Source organism: Wolffia australiana, chromosome 5, assembly GCF_029677425.1.
Source record: "Wolffia australiana isolate 7733 chromosome 5, ASM2967742v1".
NCBI lineage: Eukaryota > Viridiplantae > Streptophyta > Magnoliopsida > Alismatales > Araceae > Wolffia > Wolffia australiana.
The window spans coordinates 11632957-11638758 of NC_135839.1; the positions used below are offsets into that span (position 1 = coordinate 11632957).

The window sequence follows — 5802 nt, forward strand, 5'->3', positions numbered from 1 at the left end:
GGACGGAGGAGGATTAGAGAGTATTCCACACCAGCAGAACCCCCATCTTAACCAGGATATCTGCCCCGATTGGAGAAGATGTGATGTTTAGAATCGATCCACACCAATTTCAGCTATTACCGTCCTTTTTGGGGAAGGCAAACGAAGAGCCCTATGACTTCTTAGAAAAATTTTATGAAGCATGTGATAGTTGCACTTACCCCAGAATTTCAAAGGAAGTTGTGAGAATGAAACTATTCCCTCATGCCCTTAAGGATAGAGCCAAGGATTGGTTTAGAACATTGGGAACAAATTTTGAATCATGGAATGATATGGAGAAGAGCTTCTTAAAAAGATATTATACAGTGGCTAGGACAAATTCTTTCAGAAGAGAAATTAGAAATTTTCAGCAGGGAAATGATACATTTAGCGAAGCATGGGAGAGATTGATGGGGCTCATTAGGAAGTGCCCCCACAATGGCATTCAAAAATGGGAGTTAGTGCAAATTTTCTATGAAGGCTTAAATGATGTGGAGAGAGGCAGAGTTGATATCTCGAGTGGAGGAGCAATAGCTGACATGTATGAAGATGAAGCTATGGCACTACTACAAAAAATGTCCGATAATTTAGCCTATCACCAAGATGCCTCCGATCATGTTAGGGTTACCCCTCGGAAAGGTGGACTGTTGGATGTTAGAGGGGTTGAACCCCAGATTACTATGGATAGAATTGAAAAACAGATAGGTGTAATGATGGGAAAAGCCATGGAAAAGATGAATGAAAAAATAATCTCACTATGGCAAGGTCAGAATAGCGGAAGAGCACCCAACCAAATAAATCGATGTGAAATGTGCTCAAGTGATAGCCACACCGGAGAAGAATGCCCTATGATATCAGAAGTGAATGCTATAGGCAGGCAAGAAGGGAGCAATGTCCAATGGGGAACTAGAGGAAACTTAGGAGGACAGGGATGGAACAACAACAACCGACCACCCCAACAACAGTTCCAATCCAAGGCGAACAATCCCCAACACCAACAACATTATCAACCTTACCGAAATTTTTCAGATCCCACTAATGCGACTCTCACCAAGGTTATCGAGGAGCAAGAAGACAAAAAGAGGCTGCTCAAGCTATCTCAAGAAATGGAGGAGAGGCATCGGAGGGAGATGGAGAAGCTCAAGGCAGAGATCTGCCTTCACAGCGGTCAACAATTTGCGCACGGGGGAGCACCGCAAGGTACGTGTGAAGACCCTATGAAGATGGGCGCCAAATCAGGTAAACTCCCTACTCAGGCCTGTATTAATCCTAGCAATTTACTTTATGTTGATGACATGTGTAGTGTAGTTAATGAGCATATTCATGACATGCATGCATTGACTGAACAACAAGAAATAGGAGAGCTGAGTGCTATATCAAAACTTAGGAGTGGGAAAGAGTTGGCTAATCCATTTGCAGCTATAGAGAAACGAAATGAAGTGGAGGATAAGTTAGAGGAAGTAGAAAAGGATGAGGATGAAGGGGTAGAGGAAAATCTGGAAAAGGAACCCAACCCCAAAACATATTGCCCACCTATCCCTTTCCCTAGTGCCTTACAAGCGAAGAAAGAAAAATCGAAAGACAGCCCACTTCTTGAGTATTTGAAAGAGGCTACGGTCGAAATTCCTGTTTTAGATGCGATCCAGTACATCCCTGATTATTCCAAATTTGTGAAAAACCTGTGTACACCTCCTAGGAAGCAAAAGAGGATTCAACTTTCTGAGAATATTAGTTCAATTTTTCTGCATGAATTACCTCAAAAGCGCAAGGATCCGGGAGCACCAGTGATCAAATGCGAAATTAGGGGGGAAGTATTCACCAAAGCTTTACTTGATTCAGGAGCAAGTGTGAATATCATGCCTAAGGCCCTACTTGAGACTTTTAAATTTGGTGAATTACAACCTGTAAATTTAGAATTGCAGTTAGCGGACGGATCAATTAGAAGACCGTGTGGACAGTTGGTGGATGTGGTGATGAAAGTAGAAAAGTGTTCATTTCCTGTCGATTTTATAGTAGTGGATGTAAAAATTTCAGGAAAAATTAGTCATGCACCGATATTTTAGGACGGCCATTCCTAGCTACCGCAAGAGTGAACACAGATTGGAATGCAGGAAAAATCAAATTGCATGGGAAAAGAAGAGGTTGAGTTACCAATCTCTCAATTGATGAAGTATCCCAATAGTAGCCAGGAAGACATTTATACATGTTCCTAGATGATGAAAATGATGAATGCCATGTTATAGGGAAAGTAATCTATGAGGTGATGGCGGTGAATGAGAGTGCCTATGAGGGGGAGAAGGACGACCATGGTGAAATGAAGGGTGAAAACATGAATAACTACAGATCTACGCCCACTGAAGAATTAGAATTGAAACCTCTTCCTTCTCACCTTAAATATGTTTTTTTAGGTCCAAGAAAGACATATCCAGTAATTATCTCTTCAACCCTCACTTTAGAGCAGGAAGTTAACCTATTAGATGTCTTACGACAGCATAAGAGCGCTATTGGATGGACCATAGACGACATCAAGGGAATTAGTCCTGATATCTGTCAGCATAGAATTTTTATCGAGGAAGGATCCAAACCATCAGTTCAGCATCAACGTAGATTAAATCCTTATCTTTACGATGTGGTGTCGAAGGAGATTACCAAATGGCTGAAAGCAGGATTCATTTACCCAATTTCAGATAGTAAGTGGGTGAGTCCAATTCATGTGGTACCTAAAAACAGGGATTACTGTCCAAAAGAATCAGGATGGAGAAGAGATCCAGACGAGGGTAGCATCGAGTTGGCGAGTATGCATAGATTACCGAAAGTTAAATCTAGCAACAAAACCAGCCCACTAACCTCTACCTTTCATTGATCAAATACTTGAAAAATTAGCTGGACAGAGTTTTTATTGTTTCTTGGATGGGTACTCAGGATATAATCAAATTAGCATTCATGAAAGTGACCAAGATAAAACTACGTTCACATGTCCTTTAGGAACATTTGCTTTTAGAAAAATGCCATTTGGACTTTGTAATGCACCAGCAACCTTTCAAAGGTGTATGAGTGCAATGTTTTTGATTTAATTGGTACATGTCTTGAAGTTTTCATGGATGACTTTTCCGTGTTTGGTGAATCTTTTGGGTCTTGTTTGTCTAACTTGGATAAAGTGTTACAGATTTGCGAAGAAAACAAGTTAGTGCTCAGTTGGGAGAAATCCCATTTTATGGTGGACAGGGGGATCGTCTTAGGTCATCATATCAGCAAGGAGGGCTGGCTGTGGACAAGGCAAAGATCGAGATCATCAAGGAGCTTCCACTTCCATCGACCCTAAAGCAACTTAGGGTTTTTGGGCCATGCCGGCTTTTATCGTCGTTTATTAAAGATTTTGCCAAAGTGGCTAAACCTCTCACTTTGCTTCTATCTAAAGACAAAGAACTTATTTTGAATGATGAATGCAATTTGGCTTTTAATTTGATTAAAGAAGCATTAGTTACGGCTCCCATCTTACAAGCTCCAAATTGGAGTGAACCCTTTGAGATTTTTTGTGATGCTTCAGATTATGCAGTGGGAGCTGTGTTGGGACAACGCAAAGACAAGAAACCGACAGCTATTTATTATGCAAGTAAGACTCTCGACGCGCTCAGGTAAATTACTCTACCACAGAGAAGGAATTACTTGCAATCGTCTTTGCTTTGGATAAATTTCGATCTTACCTAATAGGAGTAAGATTATAATCTTTTCAGATCATGCTGCACTTAGACATTTGTTAAGTAAGAAAGAGACAAAACCTAGATTAATGAGATGGATCCTACTTATGCAAGAATTCGATATTGAAATTAAAGACAGGCGGGGAGTGGATAATGGTGCGGCTGATCACCTCTCCCGCCTATCATTGCCAGCCCTAACTCCCATCACAGATTCTTTTCCTGATGAGCATATTTTAGAAATTTCTACACGGAAATTGCCTTGGTATGCTCATATAGTAAACTACTTAGTAATCGGGCAATTGCCTCAAGGTTGGGATTATGATGATAGAAAAAAGTTTTTTAAGGATATCAAGTATTACTATTGGGATGAGCCTGAATTATTTAGATTAGGCGTCGATCAAATTTTTAGGAGATGTATACCGAGGATGAACAATGGAGAGTCTTGGAATCATGTCACTCATCCTTATGCGGAGGACACTACGCTTCCAAGATAACGGCACATAAGGTCCTACAATGTGGATTTTATTGGCCTCATCTTCATCGGGATGCATATGAATTCTGCAAGAGATGCATTCGATGTCAAGCGGTGGTCAATGTAAGTCGCAATGCCGCTATGCCTTTAAACCCTATCCTTGAAGTTGAGTTGTTTGATCTTTGGGGCATTGATTTCATGGGACCCTTTCCTCCTTCTTTGGGCTATGAATATATTTTGGTAGGTGTAGATTATGTCTCTAAGTGGGTAGAAGCCATACCAACACGAAAAATGATCATAAAGAAGTTGTTAAATTTGTCAAGGATAATATTTTCTCTCGGTTTGGATGCCCACGAGCCATTATTAGCGATGGTGGAACTCATTTCAATAACAAAGTCTTTAAAGAGTTGTTAAAACGATATGGAGTTCATCATCGGCTTACCACTCCGTATCATCCTCAAGCCAATGGCCAAGTGGAAGTCTCCAATAGAGAAATAAAAATCTGGAAGAAAATTATTAACCCTAATGGAAATGATTGGTCGAGCAAATTGCCGGATGCATTATGGGCATATCGGACGGCATATAAAACCCCGTTAGGAATGTCGCCATTCAGGTTGGTGTTTGGAAAAGCTTGTCATCTCCCTTTAGAAATCGAACATCGTGCTTTATGGGCTATCAAGAAACTTAACGTATCGTTAGATGATGCAGGTGACTATCGCCATTGCAACTGCATGAGTTGGAGGAGTTGCGTGAACGGCATACGAAAATTCACGCATCTAAAAAGCCAAGATGAAAGCATTCCATGATCAACACATACACAGGAAGGTTTTGCCCATGGCCAAAAGTATGGTTATATAATTCTCGACTTAAACTGTTTCCAGGAAAGCTTAAATCAAGATGGGATGGACCTTATGTAGTATGTCAACATTTCGACAATGGGTCTGTTCTCGCTCGAGATCCAACACATGGAGCTGAATTCAAGGTCAATGGGCAGCGTTTGAAACCCTTCCTTGAACACGAGCCGCACCCCTAATGAAGACATTTCTTTAGAAGCGACATCACCCTCTACTTAAGAGCATCAATAAGATTTATTTTCTTTTCATTACGTTTAGGATTCATTTTTCTTTGCATTATTTTCTTTTACTATTATAGCTCCTCACTTTTGTTGCATCTCTTGTGGTAACTTTGACCAGGTTGCGGGAGTATGTAATTCAGCAAATCCGAGTTATCGCCAGGATCTCTTGTTCACAATGCTAAAGGGCCCCATATCCTCCATATCACTGTTTGCCCCTCTAACCTCAATTTTATTCTTCATGATTTTAGTAGCTTTGCATTGAGGACAATGCAGGTTTTAATGGGGGGGAGATAGTTCATTTTAGGTGACAAACTATGGTTCATGCATTTAATTTTACAGAATTCTACATGAATTGAACCTGTTTTTTTTTATTAAACAATCTTTAGCATGCACAGTCATGAATTAATTTTCTTTCATCCAATGGTTTGGGAACAAGTGTGGAGAAGTTAGGCTCCTAGAGCGGATCAAGAACATGTTGAGGTGCAACACAAGTGATTTTGGGCGATGTGGATTCAATTTCAAATTGGGGAGGGTGTCTA

General features: G+C 40.5%; 1 non-coding gene across 1 annotated transcript; it reads right to left on the bottom strand.

Annotated features, from left to right (window-relative positions):
- Positions 1-357: 357 nt before the first annotated feature.
- On the bottom strand, positions 358-463 carry LOC144703982 (small nucleolar RNA R71). The gene has a single exon (XR_013581683.1). It is a non-coding gene; the product is annotated as a small nucleolar RNA R71 (small nucleolar RNA).
- Positions 464-5802: the final 5339 nt, after the last annotated feature.